Raw genomic sequence first — 7727 nt, 5'->3', positions numbered from 1 at the left:
ATCAATAAATAAATATATAAGTATATAAATTAAAATATACAATCCTTGCGTAGCAACAGAATTTGAAATTTATATAAGTATATAAATTAAAATATAAAACCATGATTGAGATGTGAATCGGAAAAAACAGATCAGATACAAGTTTTGTAATTTCTAACACCGGTAGCAACATAATTTGATTCATAGGTTATACGTAATCTATAAATTTGACCATATCCAAACAAAACCATACCCACGAGTAGAGAGACGTGCACATCAAATAAAGATGTTTATAGAATTTAGACATTCATAGAATTTTTTCGAAAAACAAACGACATAATCTTATAAAACCGAGTTTCTAAATAATAAAGATGTTCAGGATATTCAACTTTAGGAAAATTGCCGCAATTACGTATATGCAATAATCACTGATTGGAAAAGCATCACTCAAACAATCTAATTATATGAAGCCGCAAATCTCCAACACCTTCCTCAACCCAAAAGCTTCTCTCCGGCTTCTCTTCGGCTCTTCCCCGTAGTATATGAGGATCATAGTAAAAAAATAAATCTGTATATATTATTAATTATACTACATAAATTACACATACTTATACTATTATATTTTAATTGATCGGTTATTCGATTTGTGACGGTTTATATACCAAACCATGTACATAATTCACGGCTGCTCACAAATGACATCTATTCAGTATTACCAGATTTAAACACTTTCTCTATCTCGGTTCGCTGATTCGGAATTAGTCGATTCTTTTATCTGGATTGAACACCCCTAAATAATTTCAATAGCACGTACAAATTTTCAAGGAAATTATATATTTCAGATCGCTAATCCTATTTTTCGAATAAGTCGCCTACTATATATATATTGCGTCATAATTTAAATTGCAAGTTTGTTGTCAAGGTTTCAGTATAAAATTCAAAATTTTTTATTACAATTAATATTTTACCAATTAGATATTATTAAACTAATATTCTGGATCGATATTCAATTGTCAGTTTTTAACTATTATACGTAAAAAAATATTATTAAGTACACTTTTTTTTTTGAAAAGGGAGTTTTATATTTTAAGTAGGTTATGAAGTACTTTTTCTTTTCATGATTTATTCGAGATGAGATTCCGATCTTTTAAACTAAGATAATTTATGTTCTATACATAATATTTTTTTTTACATAACTCTAAAATCTCAGACTTGATTTTCATATTTTATTAGTTAATTGTGTTACATATAATAGAAATACTTATTTCAAAATAAAAATATAAAAAAAAATCAGATCTAAAAATTAGTTATATAATTTAATATACAAAAAAGCACATATAAATAAAAATGATAAATGTAACAATTTAAATGTATTATCCGCGCGTAGCGCGGAAAAAGATCTAGTTTATCTTAAATGGGATGGAATCAATTCCAAAGAAAAACAAATAAAATACAAGAAGAAAACACATTCTTCTACCATTTTGATAAAAATGATTTTTTATATCACCTTTAATTTATTCTTTTCAGTTTTATTTCACCAGTACTATCTGTTTTGTATGGCACTTTATTTAAAGTTATTCTATGACCAATTGGAAAAAGACTGAAAATTTCCACGCTTCAGTTTTATTTTAAAAAGATCTCCAACATGAACATAGAAAATCTTAAAGGTTCGCATAGTTGTAGATATGAAATGTATTAATAATATACTAGGTGGTTGTCCACGATTTCGCGGATATAAAAATTGTATGAAAAGTTATAGTATTATGCTTATAAGTTTATTATTTTGAATAATACTAATAACTATTATAAATAACCTTTTCAATTCAAATGTTTGAAAATTAAAAATCTTTGTATTGTATAATCTAAAAAAATTATTGAGATATTGTGCTAATTCTATAAAATTTAATATAAATTTCCAAATATCTTTTTATGACATAATTTTGTGATTAATAAAAAACTAAAGATAATGATCTATTTTCACATGTTGTTTTGTCTACCATTTAATTTTATTAGAAGCAAAATAATTACAAAATTTTCATAATTTTGTCAAATCACAAATCACACTTTCTCATAACATTTTTATTTAGTGTTTAACATAGCACTCACAATTGGTTAACCAAACAAATACATCCTCAAATTCTCTCCAATCATCACACTCTTTCAAACATTAATTCATTTAAAAATATTGTTTTTAAAAGTATTATTTTCATTTAAAAAAGTTACTTTAATATTACTACTTTAATTGAATATTATTAACTAATTATATTAGAAAATAATATACAAAATTTAAATAACATGATCTCATTATTTTAGACATATATACTTATATTAATGTGAGATTCAGTAATTTTATTACACCAAAATAACATGATTCCATTTGTATAAAATTTCTTAAAAAATTGTTATCATACATTGTACAAGTTTATTTTACCACAAAAATACATATCATTATTAATATTTTTTTTTAAAAAAATTCAATTTACTTTATATTTTTCATCTGCAACCATATCAATAGTAGAACTTATCATCTATATTGATATTCCTTACTTAATTTGTCTTCATGTTATAAAAACAAATAAACCTAATTAATTTAACAGTCATAGTAATACGTAAAGAATACGTATTTCGGTAACAAATAAAAAATTAAGTACATACAAACCGACTCACACAAACTTACATAATTCAATTATTTTCTATCTAGTTTTTCTCCGATCCATATCTTTGGTGCGTTCTGCTAGACAGAATCTAATTTCCTCATGTATTGATTACCGTTCTCTACAATGCTCACAATAAGGAGAGATTCAACTTGTTTCCTCGGATGTTGAGGTTTTCCCGCGTCGTTTCCAGATTAGCTAGTCCTCGAAAAGCTCATCTAACCTTGTAATCATCACTATCAACGAATAGAGGAGAAAGAGTTAAGCTTTTTATTAGACAAACAAACAAACCAAAAAGATGGGCTGTATAGTGCTGGGAATATGAATCATTATCCGCGGGCCCCGCCCCATTTGACTCGCTGCGGGGCGGGTGCGGGTCGAGTGATTTGAAAAATTTGGTTTGCGGGTACGGGTGCGGGTTGAGTGATTTTATGCGCGGGCGGGTGCGGGTCAGCTAAAATTCAGCGCGGATATCCGCCAACCCGCAAAAACTAAAAAAAAGAGATTTTTTTTAAAATATTATTTTTAAATGAAAATTTTTAAAAATAATTTAATTTTAATTATAAATAGATTAATATTTATTATTTTTAATAAAAAATATTTAAAATATTAAATTTTATTGTTATTTTTAATAAAAAATATTTTAAAATATTAAATTTATTGTTATTTTAATAAAAAAATATTTAAATAATAATTTTTAATATTATTAATATTATCCGGGGTCTAGCGGATCACCCGCGGGTTTTAGCGGGGCGGGTGCGGATTTCATATTTCTTCTTGCGGGTCAAGCGGGTCAAATTTTTTGAGTAAAAAGAATCAGTTTATCCGCGGGTTGGCGGATCAGCGGGGCAGGTTTGACCCGCAACCCAGCTCTAGCTGTACATATCAGATTAAAAACTCTTTTAAGTAGTAAACACCAATTATGGATGCGAAGGTAGTAGTGTAGTGGAGAGTAGAGTCGCATAGATGGGCTTTATCTTATATGGGCCTAGTCAGCGAAGTCCACTGAAAGTTTCTAAGCCCATATCAAGTGATAAAAACAAAAACCCTAGCGTCACTCTCTTCCTCCTCATCTACTTCTTCTACCGTCAAAGGGTAAACTCTAGACTACACACAAAACAAAATCTTCAGAGATGGGGAAGCCTGAGAGGAAAGCTAACGTCTCCGGCAAACCAAAACATTCCCTCGACGCCAACCGCGCCGATGGGAAGAAGAAACCACCGAAGGGCGTACCTCCGCCACAGTTCGCCGCCTCAAGATGTACAAAACCAGGCCCAAGAAACCCCCGGCGGTAAAATCCTCAGCAACGAGTATCAGTCCAAGGAACTGCCCGACACGCGAATCCAACCTGATCGGAGATGGTTTGGTAAGCTCGTAGTGCTTCGTGCTCGTTAACTGAATCAATGTAAAAGCTTATCTTCTCTTGTGTAGGGAACACGCGTGTTGTGAATCAGAAGGAGCTTGAGTACTTTAGGGAAGAGATGAAGACGAAGATGTCGAGTAACTATAATGTTATTTTGAAGGAGAGGAAGTTGCCTATGTCTCTTTTGACTGATAACAAGAAGGTAAAAAAAGGTTTTAACTTTATTGCAATTTGATCATCAAGTTTCGATTTTTGAGTCTGTATGGTGCTATTGACTGTTAAGAAGAAGATAAAGGTTCTAACTTTATTGCAGTTTGATGATCAAGTTTTGATTTTTTTATTATGTATTGTGTTTTTTTTGTTTGTAAAGCAAACGAGAGTGCACTTGCTTGATATGGAGCCGTTTCAAAACACTTTTGGGAAGAAGACAACAAGGAAGAGGCCAAAGCTTGTAGCTTCTGACTATGAAGCTTTGGTGAAGAAGGCTGCTGAGTCTCAAGGTACAATTCGTTTCTAATACTCTCTCCGTTTCCTAAACAAGTACTTTTTGTTCCTAAATGATAGATTTTATAGAATTTTAAAGTAATTTTAGTACTTAATATTGTTAAGTTGTAAATATTAATTATATTTTAATATGCCTGAATACTCTTGAAAATTGTTCTTTCCGGGAGAGAGTACATGATTGAAACGTTGATAATGCATAGTTTGTTTGACTTTTGAATGTTCTTGTTCATTAGTTGTTGTTAAGATCATGTCTGTTTCATATCTATGTGGATGTTTGTTCTAATGTTATGATGAATCTGTGTTGGAGATGGCTCTATACGTTTCATGCTTGGCTGCATACCTTTTGATTTTTTTTTTTTGAGTTTGTTGTAACGAATGATGTATTCATTGAAACGTTTTCTTTTTGGGGTGTAATTTTGAAGATGCGTTTGAGGAGTTGAATGGGGCAGGACCGTCTGGTGAAGGAGGAGAGGAAGAAGACGGGTTTAGAGACCTTGTGAGGCATACTATGTTTGAGAAGGGACAGAGTAAGCGTATTTGGGGTGAGCTCTACAAAGTCATTGACTCCTCTGATGTAGTTGTCCAGGTATGTCTTGATTCAAGGACCGAGCTAATGAAAGAGACATCTTTATTTATTTATATTTTTGTCTTACGTTTTTTTGTGTGTTTGACAGGTTTTAGATGCTAGGGATCCACAAGGTACTAGGTGTCATCACTTAGAGAAAACCCTGAAGGAGCATCACAAGCATAAACATATGATTCTGTTATTGAACAAGGTTTGTTGTTTTCATCTTTAGCTTTAGTTGACTAATCCTATTGGAAATATTAGTTACTGTGTATCTGTCTTTTTTTGTGTTTGTGCTTTTAAGTGTGATCTTGTGCCGGCTTGGGCTACAAAAGGATGGTTGAGGATATTATCAAAGAATATCCAACTCTAGCATTCCATGCAAGCGTTAACAAGTCATTTGGAAAGGTATTTTTATCATAAATGCCTCTGATCTACTGATTAACATAGTTATTCTCTTGATATATCTTTGATCTTGTGATGGTTTATTTCAGGGGTCACTTCTCTCAGTTCTGAGGCAGTTTGCTCGTCTAAAGAGTGACAAGCAAGCCGTGTCTGTAGGTTTTGTTGGGTATCCAAACGTTGGGAAATCATCAGTTATCAACACACTGCGTACCAAAAATGTATTTAACTTTCTTTGGTACTTTCCTGTATTAAGAATCTGCGTAGTTGCTAATTTATTTGTTCTCACATTTTCATTTTTTCTCTTCTCTCCTTCAGGTTTGCAAGGTTGCTCCAATTCCAGGAGAGACCAAGGTTTGGCAATACATCACACTCACCAAGAGGATTTTCTTGATTGATTGTCCTGGAGTTGTGTACCAGAGCCATGATTCTGAGACAGACATCGTCCTCAAGGGAGTTGTATGTTTCTTTTTACTATTAGTCGTTTCTGGATTTAGCATATTTGGTTCAGTCAGTGAACTTAACTGCAAGTAATGCATTATTAATTTGCTGATTCAATCTTTTTGATATATAGGTGAGAGTTACAAACCTGGAGGATGCATCTGAGCACATTGGGGAAGTCCTGAGGCGTGTCAAGAAGGAGCACTTGCAGAGAGCCTATAAAATCAAAGACTGGTAAGTAGAAAATCTCATAATCTTCTTCATTATACCTACTTTGTCGATAACGTTGTTATATGCAGGGAGGATGATCATGACTTTCTTCTTCAGCTATGCAAAGCTTCTGGCAAACTATTAAAGGTTTGTTTCCTGAATTGTAATTGGAATGATGTTCTGTAAGTTGGAGAGAATAACAGTATACTTGGTAACATTGTTCAGGGTGGAGAGCCTGATTTGATGACAGGAGCAAAGATGATACTCCATGACTGGCAAAGAGGTCGCATACCTTTCTTTGTCCCACCTCCTAAGGCTGAGGACAAGGCTGAAGACAAGGCCTCAGAAGGAGAAGCAGAAGTCACACAGTGCCAGGTATAGATCAGGAAGCCATTGCTGATAACAATCAAGCAGCTGCTGCGTTGAAAGCCATTGCTGGCATTATGTCTTCCCAACAACAGAAGGATGTTCCTGTCCAAAGGGATTTCTACGACGAGAAAGACCTCAAGGATGGTGATGGTAAAGGAAAGGAGTCTACTGATATGGACGAGGAAAATGAGACCGATGGAGAAGAGGATGAGGATGAGGTCTCAGAAGATGGAGAGGGAAGTGAGAATGATTCGGATGAGGATGTTGTGTCAGAAAATGAAGAGGAGGACGAGTCAGATTCTGCTTAGTAATGAATGTTGCACTTGCTAGATTTTGTTTTTTTTGTTTTTACCTGCAGCCTTTGTCTTAAGTCTTAACTCAAACATCATGAATCTTATAAAACCACTTATCAATTACAAAATGATATTGGAGTTTTGTTCCAACGAACTTCCTCTAGTTTCCACAGTATATTTGGTATGAATGTTGATCCTCTATGCAAACCACAAGACGTGTCCTACACGTCTGTGCCCAACTGTGAACCTGTGGTGGTCACTACTTATTTTGGTCTAAACAGATATCTAGTTGGAGATATTCTACAGGTATTTTACAATAACACACATCAATTTCGATTCGTGCGCAGAAAGAATATGGTTATAGCGTTGACGTGGAGATCACAACTGAAGAGGAAATTATGAAGGCGTTGACTCATGCGACCTTTGTTCATATAAAGAGTCTTCGAATTTGATGTTGGTGGACTTCACATTGCAGTGCTGATATCTCGATTTTTCCTAGTCATTATGTTTTTACTTGGAACTCAAAGCTAAAGACATTAACGACGTCCTTGAGCTTGATGAAAATGTAAAAGTATTGGTGGAATGTTGCTCCGTGATAGAGGAATCTTTTGGTGCTCTTTATAGAGGTACGAGAAGATCTGGATCAATTGGGCCTTTAGAGATAAGAGTGGTGCAACAAGGAACATTCGATGCTCTCATGGATTATTTCATCTCCGGGGTGGTTCAATGGCTCAGTATAAGACACCCCATATGCATAAAATTTTCTGAAGTCTTGGCGGTTCTTGAAAATAACGTTCTTGTTCGATTCTAACAGTGAAAAATATTCTCTCTCGGCCCATAGTTCTTTGTATTCTCTAAGAAAAACTGTGCATAACAATGCAAATCACTTAAGTGTCTACATGTCTATTTGTACTTGTGTTTTTTGTTCTGTCTACATTTCTATTTTT

The 7727-nt window shown here is 33.5% G+C and overlaps 1 pseudogene; it reads left to right on the top strand.

Moving 5' to 3' along the window:
* The first annotated feature begins 3722 nt into the window (after positions 1 to 3722).
* LOC125602009 lies at positions 3723 to 6930 on the top strand (annotated as a pseudogene).
* The last annotated feature ends 797 nt before the right edge of the window (positions 6931 to 7727 follow it).

This window comes from Brassica napus, unplaced genomic scaffold (genome assembly GCF_020379485.1).
Source record: "Brassica napus cultivar Da-Ae unplaced genomic scaffold, Da-Ae ScsIHWf_2716;HRSCAF=3479, whole genome shotgun sequence".
NCBI classification, from domain to species: Eukaryota; Viridiplantae; Streptophyta; class Magnoliopsida; order Brassicales; family Brassicaceae; genus Brassica; species Brassica napus.
The sequence above is the reverse complement of the archived record's forward strand: the minus strand, read 5'-3'. Positions and strand labels throughout refer to the sequence as shown.